Raw genomic sequence first — 9,810 nt, 5'->3', positions numbered from 1 at the left:
GGGTAGAAAATGGAACACAGGGCACGGGGTGCAGTTTACTGCTGTCAGGTGTGTTTTCAGGGGAGTTGGTGGGCAAGGGCTTAAGGCAGGATCTTACCTAGTGTCCCCGGTGCCAGTGGGCCTCTGGGAAAGCAGAGTTGTGGAGCAAGAAATGGAGGGCAGGGTATGGGGTGCAGTTCACCACCGTTGTGTGTGCTTTAGGGGGGTTGGCAGGCAAGCCAGTTTTCATTTTCTATCTTTGCCTAAGTTCCAGGGATCAAATTCAGGTCATGAAGGCTTGGTGGAAAGCACCTCTGCCTATTTAGCCATCTCCTTGGCCACAGTTTTGTAATTTTTACAGCGTCTTCATCAGTAGAAAGCACCTGGACTCTTCTAGTGCTTCTCTATCCAGTAATTTGTTATTTTGGCTGAAGTGCATGAAGCAAAACTGACTTAACATTATTATACAGCCAGGAAAAGGAAGAACACACAAGCTCTTTTAAAAAATAATTGTGGATAGTCCTATTAAATAATGTACAAAAACTTAAATGTATTTTTTTAAGATTTTTTTTTCCATGTTAATGAGAGTTTTGCCTGCATGAATGTATGTGAATTCCTGGTGTGCTCAGAGGTAGAAAGAGAGCAACAGATCCCCTGGAACTGGTGTCCAGGGGACAGTTGTGATCCAGCATGTGGGTGCTGGGAAGTGAATCCAGGTCCTTTGCAGGAACAAGTGCACTTAACTGCCGAGTCATCTCTGCAGCCCTTATTTAACTTTTTAATTACATTTTATTTATTGTGTGGGTACAAATACATATGCAGTGCATGTGTGGAGGTCAGAGGACAACCTGAACGAGTCGATCTTCTCCCTCTACTCTATGGTTCTTGGGGACCAAACTCAGGCTTATCCGGTTTGGTGGCAAGTGCCTTGACCTGCTCTGCTATCTTGCTGGCCCCTCAAAAGGTATTTTTACATGCTAGCTCCAACGTGGAATCTGACTCCGTGTCAGTGAACATTCTGTAATCTGTCCATCCATCTGCTTTATACTTGGAATGCTGCTTTCTTTCTTTAGTGGAGGAGCCGAGGGGCTTGCTAGAGCCACCCTTATTAAGTGCTTAGGATGCACCTTTCATGCATTTGGAATCCTGTGCACAAGGCACTGGTCATAGGAAAGTATTGGCTTCTTGAATTTTGCAAGTATTTCAAAAGTTCACACATTTCATTAAACCATCTAATCAGGAGAAATATCCTATTCATTAATATCACTGACCTCATCAGGAAGGTCCTCAAGCACTGGGAAGCTATCAAGGACCACAGTGCCAGGTATGAGTGTTTTTAAAATTCCAATTTGCACATGGAAGCTCAAATTTCATCATTGGCAACAAATTCTATAGGTTGTTTTTCTTCAAGTGACAGACTCTCTTTGTTCATTTTTGAGAAAGTGTCTGCCAAATGCCCGGCCTGCAAAAACACTCTTTGTCACTCATTCTTTCAAGAAAAAGAATATTAAAAAAAAAAGATGTTCCATGATAAAGTGGTCCATTCAACTCACAATTGAAATAATTACCTTGGTGTTTTTCTGTGCTTTTCTATGGTAACAATCATACTTCGGAATACATAAAAATATTTCATGCATAATTCACATTTTATTGTACAGATTATTTTGAGAAGTACCAATATTTAATACAACTGATGCCTTTGCTTCATCAAGGGCGTTCTTAGGTGAGAGCAGTAGCATGGTTTTTGTGCACGTGTGCAGCTCCGGTAACTGATACAGTTGGTTGTTCCTACCTCAGTGAGTGGGAAGACGACAGGAATGCTACTCACCATTACCTTTGCTCCATTCTGCATCCGTGAGGATGTCAGACAGTGAAAACTACATCACTGTATCATTATGAAAACAGTTTTAATTTCAGAAACACTTTGAATAAGGAAGGGACCCTGGGTGCTTGGTGACCACACTCGAAAACAGCTGGTGTCTTGGTGGCAACGGGTGACTAAATAGGAGAGGCTTCTGCCCAGCTTCGCAGCAGTGGGTAGCCCTGTCCTCCGCAGGTCATTGTGCCCAGTGTCTCAACTTCCTTATCCATAACAACGCTGTTGGGATTGAATAATCTCCATCACCTTCTTGTCACTTCAGAAGCCTCGTGGGACCTAGGACGGTCCGCCTTCTGCTGCAGTGGCCGGCTTGTTTCTGTCTCGCTCTCTGGAGGTGGCGCTGTGGGGATGGGCCTTGCTCGCCTTCCCCATTACACAGATGACCAGGATCTGCCCAGTTGCAGAGGACCAATGAAGTGCTTCATTTCACGGAGAAGCTCTTTGAACCCAAGGCCACTGGTCCTCCTGGGGGTTTCTGGAAGGGAAGTTCAGCTGATGGGGGCAGAGAAGACTCTTTGTTGTGAAATTCAAGACAGAAAAATAGAGCTAATTCATAGTAACAAGGTAATGTAAAATTTTATCAAAAACTAGAGGGCTAGAGCTAATGCTCTCTCTCTGTCTCTGTCTGCCTCGTGTGTGTGTGTGTGTGTGTGTGTGTGTGTGTGTGTGCTGCCTCGTGTGTGTGTGTGTGTGTGTGTGTGTGTGTGTGTGTGTGTGTGTGCTGATTTCCACATAGCTTTTGCTAGGAAGAAGCCAAGGTTTTCTTGATTCTCCTTTACCCTGTCCGTAGACCAGAATTTGCATCTACTCTGTAATGCTTCTCGGTTGGCCTCTGAAGGCACAGGTTTTGTGAGACACAGGAAGGAGCTGGGTGGGGGGCTCTGTTATCCTAAGGAAGCACTGCAACAGGGAGAAGGGTGGGCCCTGACCAAGGAGATCAGCCAGGGAAGACTGAAGAGGAACAGAGAACAGCACATGAAAAGCCATGCATCATAGACAAAAAGTGGCTGTATAAAGTGCAGCAGCCCCTGGTCTCCCCACCTTAGTAAAGCTTTAAAATAAGTACTAGAACTGGGCTGTGGTATGTTCTTATGGATCCTGGCTCTCAGAAGGCAGAGGCAGGAGGATTATGAATCCAAGGCTAACCAAAGATACAGTTTGAGGCTATCCTGAGCTATGCAGTGAGACTTTGAAAAGGAAGAGGAGGAGGAAGAGAAAAGGTGCGAAGGGGAGGGGAAGAGAGGGGCATCAAGGGAAGAGTCTGAGCGTTTGAGCCCTTCAGTGTGAGTGACACAAACCCATCAGAGCCTATTGCACATCTGAACTGAGATGGACAGGGAAGGCAGAAGCCTTAAGCCTGCCCTGGACCCAACCCAGCAGCAGGCTAGCAGCTGCCCCTCTCACTCTGTAAAACACATTCATGCCCTGCATGCCCAATGCTCCGCTAAGAGAGGTGCTCTCGGGCGCTTCTGTGTCACAGACTGAGCTCAGTGCTCACCAGAGGTCAGCGCTATTTGTTCACAACCCACGTCTGCCATTATGCTTGTCATTTTAATGATACAATTTAATTACTGTGAAAACCAATGATACATGAATGAAAAACAAGAGTTCCTGTTCCTATGAAACCCAGAGTGGTACGCGCTGGAGAGGCTCCATGAGGACATGTCACACACGAAAGAAATATTGCTGTTGAACTGGTTGGTGTGGGTAAGACAAGCAGAGAGGGACCAGTAAAAAGCATGAGCCTCTCGGATTAGTGCCTTGTGTCTTTAAGCTCTGGTTCCTCTTTAAACCAGCTGAATCTGCTGGGAAGGCAGTTCGGCAGAGTGCATGCCTGGCATGGTGAGGCTGGGAGTTCCAACCCCAGCCCTGCAAATCCAAAACCAAACAAACCCCTGAGACTTACAGACAATCCTAAGCGAATGTACCTCCATGAATACAGATTGTGTTATTTACTGATACATCCATCGTGCCTAAATACACCTGACACATCGTGGAACACGATATATACTTTCGGAATAAATGAATTGTGGGCCCAATTAAGGTAAGAAAGACAGAGCAAGAACCTTAACTAACACATGTGTGTTCTGGGAAAATGTCACGGCCCTCACATAAATAAGATGGTGCCTGAATACACACGTATACTTTGAATTTAAAGGGTTAAGGAATGGTTGAGGGTATACTCATTGGGAGGGCACTTGCCCAGTGGCCTAGTGGTCTGGTTTGCTTTCTATTGTGCTAAAACCCAAAACCAACTTGAGAGAAAGTCAGGGCAGGAACTCAAGCAGGAACCTGGAGACAAGAACTAAAGCAGACGCCGTGGAGGAACGCTACTTCCTGGTTTGCTCTCTTATCCAGTATAGGACGACCTTCCCACAGGCAACACCGCCCACAGTGGGCTGGGCCCGCCCACATCATTAGTCCACAAAATGCTTTCAGACTTGCCTACAGGCCCAGATGGAGGCATTTTTCCCAGTTGACATTTCCTCTTCCCCGTGGCTCTAGCTTGTGTCAAATTGACCAAAGAAGAAAAAAAAAAAAAAAACCTGACTAGCCACCAACATACCTAGCACGTACAAGGTTCTATTCACTTCCCAGAATCAAAACAACAACAAAAAAAGCTTATGCTATATTTCTATCGTTTTTCATAGCTCCCCTTCCTGTCAACACTATTAATCAATGCAGCATCTACTGCTCTGCTCACGCTGGAGAGGACAGCTTCTCTTGCACTGAGAGGCAAACCTGCATTTGGATTGCCTTACAAGCCTCGCCTGCCCCCATAGTAGGGTGCAAGACAAAAAGGGGTGCTACCCAGGCCACAAGACTAAAGCAGATTCTCTCATCTCTGGACCTGACCTGTGGAGAACGTAACCAGGGCAGGCTGCTCTGGTTCACAGAGGAGAAGACATGTCAGGGGACAGACTGTATGTCTGTGTGATCCGGTAGACATAGACAGCTGGGGATAAGAAAAGCAGGCTTGAACGCTCTCTGACCTTGTAAGCTATAATGAGGGCTTATGCTGGTAATAAAGGCTTCCCTCGCTGCAGACTGCGTTTGAAGTTGTTTGGGTCGAGATTCAGAGGATCTGGACTTAAACATCTAGTTAGTGTCTTAGTTACTTTTCCCTTGCTGTGACAAAACATGGTGACCAAGGCAACTTATAAAAAGAAGCATTAAGCTGGGGGTTCATGGTTCTAGGGGCTAGAGTCCGTGACCGACAGAGCAGGGAGGGTGGCAGTAAGCAGGCAGGCTTCCTGAGAGCCTACGTGTTGAGACAAGAGAGAGTTACCTGGGAAGGGCAAGGCTTCTGAAACCTCGAAGCCCACCCCGAGTGACACCCTTCCTCCAATAAGGCCAGGCCTCCTAATCCTTCCCAAACAGTTCTGCCAGCTGTGGAGAAAGCATTGGGGGCCATTCTCGTGCAAATTACCACATGTAGTGTGACCTTGTAATCTTGAACTGGTTCACACACTTCCCTAAGATAGAATCTCCCAACCGGTGAGGAGTAGATGGCTCTGAACAACCCCAAAAACCCAGCGCGCGGAGTGACCAGGCAAGGCTTAAAGCAGTGGGAATCCTGGAGGCCTCATACCTTTCTTAAATTATTACATGCCTGTGTATTTATATGTGCATGTCTGTGCGTATATGTACACATAGATATTTCCAGATGTCCTACGTGTGTCACAATATATAGAAGTTAGAAAATGCTGACAGCCATATCCTGAGCTGATGATATCCTGCCTCGTTATGGTGAAGACCACAGAGATACAAAGGTACAGCGCCTTAAAAGCTGCTGGCACTTCAAAACAGGAGGCATCACGGGTGCCTGTTGTTGGCCAGTGGCATAGTACAGTATTAAACCATTTCTCCAGACCTAATTTCTGGACCAGATCCCATGATAAAAAAGAAAAACTAAATTGGCTCATAGAGATCAAAGCATTCCCCCTTTCTTTTTAAAATTTATTTAATTTTATTTTGTGGGCATTAGTGTGAAGGTGTCAGATCCCTTGAAATTGGTGAGCTGCCATGTGGATGGCTGGGAATTGAACCCAGGTCCTTTGGAAGAATAGACAATGCTCTTAACCACTGAGCCATCTCTCACAGCCCCAGTTCCCCTTTTTTTTAACATGTAAGCAATGTAGGCAGGTGAGCATTTTAATATTGGACCCCAGTATTGGGCCCATTTACTCAGCCACGTTTCAGGCAACTCTAAAGACCTATATTCATTACAGAGAATATACAATGCTAAAAGCCCATTTTCTGTGGACAAGGAAGGGGGAAAGAGGCCTGGCCCATGCCTGTGAAGTTTCTTCTTCCAAACCTGACTATCAGGAACATCATGCCTCCCTCACGGAAGGAGCCTATGGCGAAATGAAAGAAGGGTGAGAGTGTGCACTAACGGAGTAACAGATGGATAGGACCCTTCATGTGGAAGGATCTACATCAGCAGACCCCCTGAGATGCGCAGTTCCTTATGTCTGCTGTTCCTTGGCAAGCACACGCCTATACAGGCTGAATTTTTGCAGCAATTGCTAGTAAAAGCCCCAGGGCCCATTACTGGCTTCCCGATGCCGTAAGCAGGGCATGGTCATTCACTTTTACCCACACAGATCAAGCAGGCACAACCTGTCCTAGGGGGTGGCTTCCCAACGCTGGATTTATGTAAGTGTCTCAATAGCGACAGAGGTAGAAGCCACTCTAACAGATTTTTTTTCTTTTAATTTCTTTCTTGGGTGAAGCAGAATCTCGTTGTGGAGCCCAGGGTGGCCTTGAATTTGTGATCCATACAAGGAGGATGGAGGACTTCCGTTTCTCCTGCTGAGCCCGGATCCTGGCAGATGTTCGTGCAGGATTCTGCTAGTTCTTTTGGAGACATGGCCTCCTGCCCCCCTAACCCATGGCCTTGATCTTGCTACGTAGCTAACTAACGATTACCTTGAACTTCTCGGTCCTCCTGTCTCCACCTTCCAAACGCTGAGATTACAGGTGGGTACCGCCATGCCCAGTTTGCTTGGAGCTCGGAGCTTGGGATCAAACCCAGAGTTTGGGGCACGCCAGGCAAGCACTCTACAAACTGAGCCACATCCCTAGCTCTTCATCCATGAATTTTTAAAGACCTAATCTAATAAAAATAAATGCTTTTCCATTTAGAGTGTCGTAGTGGTTGGGAGATGAAGTGTCTCTCTAAAAGCTTGGTTATCGAAGGCTGTTCTGTCCCCAGTGGTGCTCTATTTTGGGAAGTGCTGGAAACTCTAAGAGGTGGCCTCTAACTGGAAGGCTATTGGTGGGTGGGTCCTTGGAGGTATTTTGTCCTGGGTTTTTACAGTCTCTCTCTATGGTTCCTGTCCACCAAAAGACCTATCATAAGCTCCTCCCACCTTGGTGTTCTGCCTCAGCACAGGCTCCAGAACAATAAAGTCACTGTGGATTGAAATACCTGAAACCACAAACCAAAATAAATCCTTCCTCTCAGTGACCAAAAAACAAACAAACAAAAGAAGCTAAAAGATTGTTATCAGAGATACAGAGTTACTGTTACTAGTGTTGACTGTGTTCTCAAGCCTCTGGGACTGGATTGTGGGGAGAGTTTGAAAAGGCCCAGAGGTGTGGGAGAGACAAAGCCTAGAGCGCTGTAAACAGAGCTTGATGGATGGTTCTGGTGGGAGTGCAGTAGTCTCAGATGCTTGTAGGAACCAAGACAGTGATGACTGTGTCCTTGAGGTTCCAGAGGAAATGAGGAATCTGTTGGGGATTCCCGTATAGGTCACCTGAGTTACATGCTGACAAAGAACTTGGCTGCATCTAGCCATGCCTGACACTTCCAAGTCAAGTCCAAGTATTCAGTCTGTGACGTGGCTGTTGCTAGCTCCATTAAACTGGTTCTACAGAAAGAATCAGGAGCAAAATCACTACGCGGAAAACTTGCAATTTGTAAAATTGGGGCTGAAGAAGGCTCTGACCAAGATGGTTTCTGAAAAGATCAGACCATCGAAATAGGTGGGGCTGAGTGAATGTCTCAAAGTGCATGTTTGTTAAGTTTGGTCCTCAGAGCCCATGTGAGAAAGCCAGGTGTGGTGACATATGCTTGTGTCCCACAGATTAAGAGACAGGAAGCTCCCTGGGGCTCGCTGGTCAGCCGGTCTGACTGGAGCTCAGTTACCGAGGTGCCGGCCAATGAGTAACCCTGTCTCAAAGGAGATGCATTATATTCCTGAAGATGACACTGAAGGTTGTCATCTGTTTCAGACACACACACACACACACACACACACACACCTGTGTACAAGCCACACACATACCTATGGGAAAGTAAAGTGCTTTATATCAGAACAATAGAAAGGATACCTACAAGGCCTCTCAAAATTGGCCAGATCCCATCTCTCCCAGGCTCCCAGATATAATTAAAAACTAATTTCAAAGACTTTCCCTTGAAAAAAGTAAACCCACTGGGACATTCTGCTCCCGCAGGGCCGGCTAGAGAAATGTTTCCCCGGATTCGGCCACCCTTGTACTCAGAAGGCACTGTAGCTATGGTTTAAGGGGGGCCCAGATAACAGCCTTGTCCACATGATGCAGAAATACGAAATGCAAGAGTAAAAGAGTCGTGCAGGCTTCTGTGAATTTCTAAGAAAAGCCTAAAAGGCCAGGAAACACATAGGCAGCTTCTGAGAAGGAAATACATGAATAAGTGTGAGCTACAGGCTACAATAGAGACCCAGGAAGTTTATGATGCCAGGACTACGGGACATCTGCCAAGGAGAGCCACAGGTGGTGTGTAGGAGTCAGGTCAAGACAGAGGCCACCGGAACCGCAAACACCCAGGCTGCAGTGTCAGGGCTGCCTGTGCCTTTTGTAGTTCATGCTCGCTGCATGCCTCAGATACCAGACTCAGAGTTTGGGTTTTGGTCCTGATGTGGTCCAGTCCTTTCCACTTCTGTTCCCTCTCTTTTGGCATGCAAATGTTTCCTCTGTGTCGTCATTATCTTCAGCATCCATAATTACACTCTGAGTATTGTAGTAGTTTGGGTCAAACTGCCTTTCCCTTTAAAATGCTCACTTCGACAAAATGTTTGCAACTACAAAGAACACGTCTTTAGTTCTTTCATTTTACTTCGTATCTTGAGACAGGGCCTCGTTATGTAGGTGTGGCTGACCTCAAATTCACAATCCTCCCACCTCAGACACTGGGTCTGGTACTTAGATTCCAGGCCTGCACCACCACGCCTAGGTTCACACCTTGGGCCTTACCCTCTCGTGGTTTAGGCTCAATTAGGACAAAGGACCAAAAAGCACACACCATGGTTTTTCTTATTTACTTTAGTCTGCACAGGTCATCCAAGAAATACCTAAAGTTCATCTTTGAATGTGCATCTGTTGAGGAGTTTCGCTTCATTTCATACAAAGTCATGCTATTTTAAATGTTTTTTTTTCCCCCTGCAGGTATGTATGTACACCACGGGTGTGCCTGGCATCTGTGGATGTTAGAAGAGGATGCTATATTCCCGGAACTAGAGTTATGGATGGCTGTGTGCCACCGTGTGGGTACCAGGAACCAAATCCAGGTTCCCTGCAAGAGCAGCCAGCACTCTTAACAACTGAGCCATCTCTCCCTCCAGCCCCTCATACAAGTCTGATGCCACAGTCTTTTGAGTCTTTTCTGGAGATTGAATGAATCCATTGACCCTTTAGAATCTTCTCCATTTGTAAGATAAAGACTGTCTATGAGTCACTTTCATTAATAGCTGGTACAGCTCAACTGTAAACTGATAAAGGCAGGGACGCAAAAATGCTACTCACTTTCCCAGCCTGCTTTAGAGGTCCAACAAATACTAATAGAATGGGGAAGGGACGGAGGAATGGACGACTCGGGACAAAAGGAAGTACTCTGTCCTTTTGTTAACATATACAAGAAGCAACTTGACGTTTCATGCTCTCGTTGCTTTGATCAGTGA

The 9,810-nt window shown here is 46.2% G+C and overlaps 1 long non-coding RNA gene across 1 annotated transcript; it reads left to right on the top strand.

Annotated features, from left to right (window-relative positions):
• Positions 1 to 2,278: 2,278 nt before the first annotated feature.
• On the top strand, positions 2,279 to 9,468 carry LOC132655438 (uncharacterized). The gene is made up of 3 exons (XR_009593248.1): positions 2,279 to 2,422; positions 6,601 to 6,844; positions 9,299 to 9,468. It is a non-coding gene; the product is annotated as an uncharacterized LOC132655438 (long non-coding RNA).
• Positions 9,469 to 9,810: the final 342 nt, after the last annotated feature.

This window comes from Meriones unguiculatus, chromosome 7 (assembly GCF_030254825.1).
Source record: "Meriones unguiculatus strain TT.TT164.6M chromosome 7, Bangor_MerUng_6.1, whole genome shotgun sequence".
NCBI classification, from domain to species: domain Eukaryota; kingdom Metazoa; phylum Chordata; class Mammalia; order Rodentia; family Muridae; genus Meriones; species Meriones unguiculatus.
The sequence above is the reverse complement of the archived record's forward strand: the minus strand, read 5'-3'. Positions and strand labels throughout refer to the sequence as shown.